This window comes from Rhinolophus ferrumequinum, chromosome 11 (assembly GCF_004115265.2).
Source record: "Rhinolophus ferrumequinum isolate MPI-CBG mRhiFer1 chromosome 11, mRhiFer1_v1.p, whole genome shotgun sequence".
Classification (NCBI taxonomy): domain Eukaryota; kingdom Metazoa; phylum Chordata; class Mammalia; order Chiroptera; family Rhinolophidae; genus Rhinolophus; species Rhinolophus ferrumequinum.
Window position 1 is genome coordinate 72,334,991 of NC_046294.1, and position 5,896 is coordinate 72,340,886.

A 5,896-nucleotide genomic window follows, 5' to 3' on the forward strand; every position below is an offset into this window, starting at 1 on the left:
GTGAGAAAGGCTTTTTGAAAATGATGAGTCAGTTAGAGGCTATATCAAAAAGTGAGAAGAAAGGCACAAAGATTCCCTTGTTAATATCTTGATCCTTAAAAATATATAGCAGAGCATTGCAGAAGTCAATCTAGGCAGGAGTTTGGGGTTTTTTTGGCTTGGCTTCACTTTGATTTCACAACTTTGATGAAAAAGAGACATCTGTCTCCTAATTCCTCTCCATCTTAATCAAATTGCAACATGGCATCCTACTCCATTCTCAGTCTTTAAAGTATTTCCCTGAGGCCGCTCTTCCCTCTGGTTCTTCCTGAATGTCCCACCCACTTAAAAGATCAATTCCCCCCTTACCCACAGTTTCCTCAGGCCAGACTAATCTGTTTCTAAAACTGTTTCTCTATGTCAACATTTATTGTGCTTGCTTTTCTCCAAACAATGAACTTAGTTCTTAGGAGGTTTCCAAAAATATACCAGATACCTGCCCTCAGAAAACTTACAACCTAGCTAAATACATAATGATGTAGGATTTCTGTCATGCGGGGCAGCCTGCGGGGTGTCTAACTGTCATGCAGGGTGTCAGGCGGGGTCTCTGGTCCCGCTCCCCACGTAAGAACGCAGGACATGGTGAAGCCAAAAAGGAACACCCATGGATCACTATAGTCTCACTGGAGGCTGGATTCACACGTCATGCGACCTGTTGTCCACTTTTCTGCCAACTTAACGACTCCCCTCGCTAGCTGCAATCCGCCAAGCTAACTGCAATCCACTCTTGCTAGCTCAGCCACCATCTTCTTGCTAGCCCCCATTTGCTGCTAGCGTATCCACGGCAGTTATATTAGTGGCCAATGGCTCACTGGTTACAGCTGACGGCCAACTAGCCACAGCTGATGGCCATCCAATCACAGTTGATGGCCATTTACTACCTGAGCCAGCACCTTTCCACGTGAGGCCGAGAGCCTGGAAACTGCTCTCTGGGGCTCTGTCCCCACAATTTCTGATGTCTGGTGCCTGGGGTTCATGGCCTTATGCACTCGGAGAATGAGAACATGGACCCGGAGAGGTAAATTGAAGCAGTATACAGTTTTATTGAAAAAGCAAAAAGCGCAAGGGTACAGCTCTCCGAAGAGAGGGGAGATCCAAACGGAATACCCCGTAGGCTAAGCTGAGCCAGAGACGACATGTACCATATGTCCTTGAATCCATAATCTTTAAGTTGTTTACCAGGAGCCACTTGGGCTCCCCACCTTCCCTACCTGCACCTGGGCTGGTATCTTGGCTGACTCTGTGGTCTGAGGTGGTAGTCCCTCCTGCCTAGTTCCCTTTTCTACATTTTTTTTTTCTGTCTGTTACTGCTCTCTTTGGCCTTGAGGTCCTCTGCCGCATGTCCCTGACTGCCCACTATTTTCCCATCTCACTTTGAGATTGTCTGGGCTTTGATGTCCTCCATCGCTGTCCTGTCCCTAATTGCCTATGACTTTCCTATCTCAATAAAACCGTGCCAAAAAATAACAAAATAGTCTGTCGATGACTTACGAAAGAATTTTATGATCCTTAAACACTGAGGGAGGACAGAGATCAAAAGGCTGTGGGCCAAGAAAAATTCAGCCTGCTGCCTGTTATTGTATAGCCTACAAGCTAAGAATATTTTCCCATTTTCAAATGGTCAAAAAATCAAAAGAAAATAATACACCAAGACACATGAAAATTATCTGAAATTTAAATTTCAGTGTTTATAATGTGGATGGAAAAGGGGACACATATTAAACCTGACAAGTTCAGAAGACTGAAAATAATCATTTAAGATAGCGTGAGCATAAAATATTTCATAATTAAGTGGGCCATGGTGGGAAGTCACATGTTATCTTCCTTCATAAAGCTAATCTGTGCCTTTAAGTGGGCCTGTCTATTGTCTTTTTGCACCTAGATGATATCCTTGGAATGTCACTAATCTCTTCTCCTTCCTCCCCTACTAGAACAGGAAGGTACAGAATCCCTCATTATCATTCTTGTCCTTTGATTAACGTCTCTATGTGAACTATTAACTGTCCTGTACCCACCTATGCGAAAGAAGTACCTATCTCTCCAATTTACTTTTATCCAATCCCAGAGATTTCCCCCCACCCCGTTTTGCTTTCTCCCATCCCCTTAATCTATCACCAATGGATTTCACAGAACCCTCTTCCTTTGATTCTATGTATAAAATAAACTGCTTGCCATTTCACGGAGCATTTTCTCAGTCCGTTGAGATTTTGCTTCCTGGCAATTTTCGTCAGTTTGGCTCAAATAAACTCTTACAATTTTTCTCTTAGGCTGGATGCTTTTCATCAACAATAAAGTTTTATTGGAACACAATGGCATTCGTTCAGTTATATTTTGTCTACAGCAGATTTCTTGCTACAATGGTAGAATTAAGTATGTATTTGTGACAAAAGCTCTAGGGCTCTAAGTTGAAAAACATGTTCAGAGCAAGTAGAGATCTCCTGGGGGCAGTTAAGCAAGTTTTCATTGGAAAAAACAAGCATGGAGCTGGGCTTTGGAAATTGGGTAACATTAAGAAAGTAAAGGATCAAAGTAGTTTTCAAAAGTTAAAAATATGACTCATATAAGGATTTATTCAATTCATTAATGAGAGAATCAGAAGAATAGTAAAGCTAGTTCAAAGAATATTTGAGAAACTAAGTGCATATAGGCATTTGAAATAAAAAATGTTAGAATAAGTTTAGGTTAGGGACAAAACTGGTTAATATCCTACAAGGCAATACAACCATAAACATTGGGGTGATCTTTTCTACTACACAGAAATCATTAATATTACTGATAGGTAAAAACAATTATAAATGAACATGTAGTTTCACTAAATCTAGATTTGTAATCACTAGTGGATAACAAGTAAAATAAAAATACGTTCTCCTACATGTTGTGTCTGCTCTCTCATGGGCCATGAAAGAATTCACAAGTCAGAAATACAGAGGGAAGATTTATTAAAGTAAGAGAAGTGTTGGCTGGGCAGAGTCTGCTATAAACCACTACAAAGTACTGCGTCAAGTCTTTGTTTGGTATTAAGTTTTTTATTTTCTAACCAGGAGGTAAATTGCTTTGGCCTGTAGTTGGGGGTGAGAGGAGATATGGTTAAAGCTGGTTATCACAACCTTTGCATATGTTATGTAGATTTAAGTTCGAGCTAGGAGTGGATCCCATACAGATGCAAAACTGAGACAGGTTACTTAGTATGTTGCTAGGTAGACAGGGAAGTCCCTGGTGGAATAAACAAAACACAGACATATTCTGAGACTTCATGTTTTGAAATCACTCCTTCGCTCCAGGACAAAATGAAACAGCGCCTTGAAGTTAAACATAAAATTATTTTTGGCCTGACAAACAGAACAGATTTGACAGATAGGAATAGGTTATTTTGCTAATCCCTTTAGGATGGGCTATCAGAACAAACCTGGTAGACAAATTCCATTAAAAGGTGCCAGCTCCCCTTCCACAAACAGGCAAGGGAAGGTATAAAAGGAAGAGCTTTTGCCTCAGTCATGGGGCACCCTCATACGGGACCACCTCCAACTCGGGAGCTCTGACCATTTGTTTTCTATAAACTATCCTCTTTTTAAAACTCTTTGCCTCTCCTGGGTCCGTGATTCCATTCTTCGGTCTCACGAGACACTATCCCGGCACTCACTCAGTCAAAAGTCCCCTAAATCATTTGGGGACTCACAGAAAAATATTCCTACAACAAAACCTCTCCCAAATTGGTATGCATAGTAAATGTATAGGAAGCAGATCATTAAGAGGTTTCAGAATCATTAAAAGCTTTCAAAAAGTCCCAGGCTAAATTGCACTTGTTAAATCAAATTATACCAGAGATCTAAATCTCAAAATAAAAGACTTAGCGCCACCATTACAATCCCCTGTTTTAATAGTACATGATTAAATAATTCTTGGGTGGATCAGTTAAACAATACTCTCATAGGACATTGAAAGGACATACTATTCTCTCTTTGCCTCAGTTACAAGTTTTGTCTACTCTTTCTTAAGAAGAGGTAAAGAAAAGTATTCCTTTTAAGATTTTGTTCCCAGCAAATGTTGAGAGGTGTGGGGGGGAGAAAATGTCCCCTCTTTTTCCTCAGAGTTCTAGCTGGTCTAATAATCAAATCAACATGAGGCAGGTCAACAGGAGGAAATAACCAAATATATTATGTATGTGCATATAGGAGTTCCCTAAGAATATGGGGTCCTGGGATAAATTGAGCAGCTGAGACTTATTAGCAATCTTGAGCTAAGGAGAAAGGTGGGAGGGTAGTGATTTGGACGTCAGAGATGGTAGATAAAAAAGAGTGAAGTTTTGGTAAACAAATTCTTGCCAGGCCATCCAGCAACAATGAAACACAGGAAGAATCCAACATATTTTGCTAGGTTCCTCCTCGTCTGCCACACTTAGTTCATATTATGCTAAGGTGATCTTCATTCCTCGAGAACTTTTTTTTTTTAATCTGAATTTCTTTAGGCAGGTAAAGGGGAAGAAAAAAGTCTCTTCTTGAGTCTTTTGTTTTTTGAAAATAATCGGCTTGAAATAGTCAATATCCCCAAAAAGGCATTTTTGGGGGTGGAAAAACTCTGCTCTCCCTCAGAGACAAAAATGTATATGGATTGCTGGGTCTATGTCGGAGGCAGAGCATTGAATATCATCAGCCCAAAAAAGATACCTGGGTTCTATCCTCTGAGCTAGGACTGGGAGTAAGGGTGAGGCAGTGCATTCATACTTTTAAGCAGTTGCCTTACTTTGTCAGTTTTCTAACCTATATTATGTATTTGAAGTTCTCAATCAGCAGTCCACTGTGGGTGGAAAAGGGGCCACATGTTAAACTTGACAAGCTCAGGAAACTGAAAATAACCACACAGGATGGCATGAACATAAAACTCCTAACTAAGGTGGGCCATGGTGGAAAGACACATCCTTGGCCTGTAGCTTTCTTGACAGAGGTCAATCTTTACCTTAAGTGAGCTTGTTTGTTGTCTTTTTGCATCTAAGATAACATACCCTTGGAATGTCAGAGTAATCCCTTTCCATACCCCCCCAGGGAGCACAACCTACCACAGCAGAGCAGGAAAGGACAAAATCCCTCATTGTTATCTTGTTCCTCAAATACCATCTCTATATGCTGTAAAATGCTATTAACTATCCTGTACCCACCAATGTAAAAGAAGTATGTCTCTCCATTTTGCTTTTTATCCAATCCTAGAGATTTTTCCTTTTTGCTTTCTCCCACCCTTTAATCTACAACCAATGGATTTCATGTACTACTCCTTTGATTCTAATGTATAAAATAAATTGCAAAACAGCTATTTTCTGGAGTATTTTTCTCAATTTGTTGAGATTTTGCTTCCTGGCAATAGTTGTCAGTTTGGCTCAAATAAACTCTTATAAGCTTCCTCTTAGGCTGGATGATTTTTTCATTGACACCTCCAATTTCCAGTGGAAATATTAGGTTTCATTTTATCATTTGAAAGCCACTTAATGGGAAAGTCCTCCAAAATTCCTAAAGTACCACAGAAATGAAAAAGTGAATTCATTTTTGCCAATCTTATCCATAAAAAAGGCATCTTATTATTGTTTCGATTTGCATTTTCCTGAAGACTAGAGCGATCCAACATCTTTACATCTATGCATTTCTTTGAATCTCCTGCTCATGTCTTTAGTTTTTATACCTCATCTTTTCTATTGTGTTACTTTCTATCAACCTGGAAAAGCTCTTTTTTAGTTATAAAGGAAATTGACCCTTTGGCTACTATATTCATTGCAAATATTTTCTCCCCAGTTATTTTGACTTTGTTTATGGTGTCTCTTACTATTCTGAACATTTTTAAAAAGTTTTTATGTAATAATATCTGTTCATCA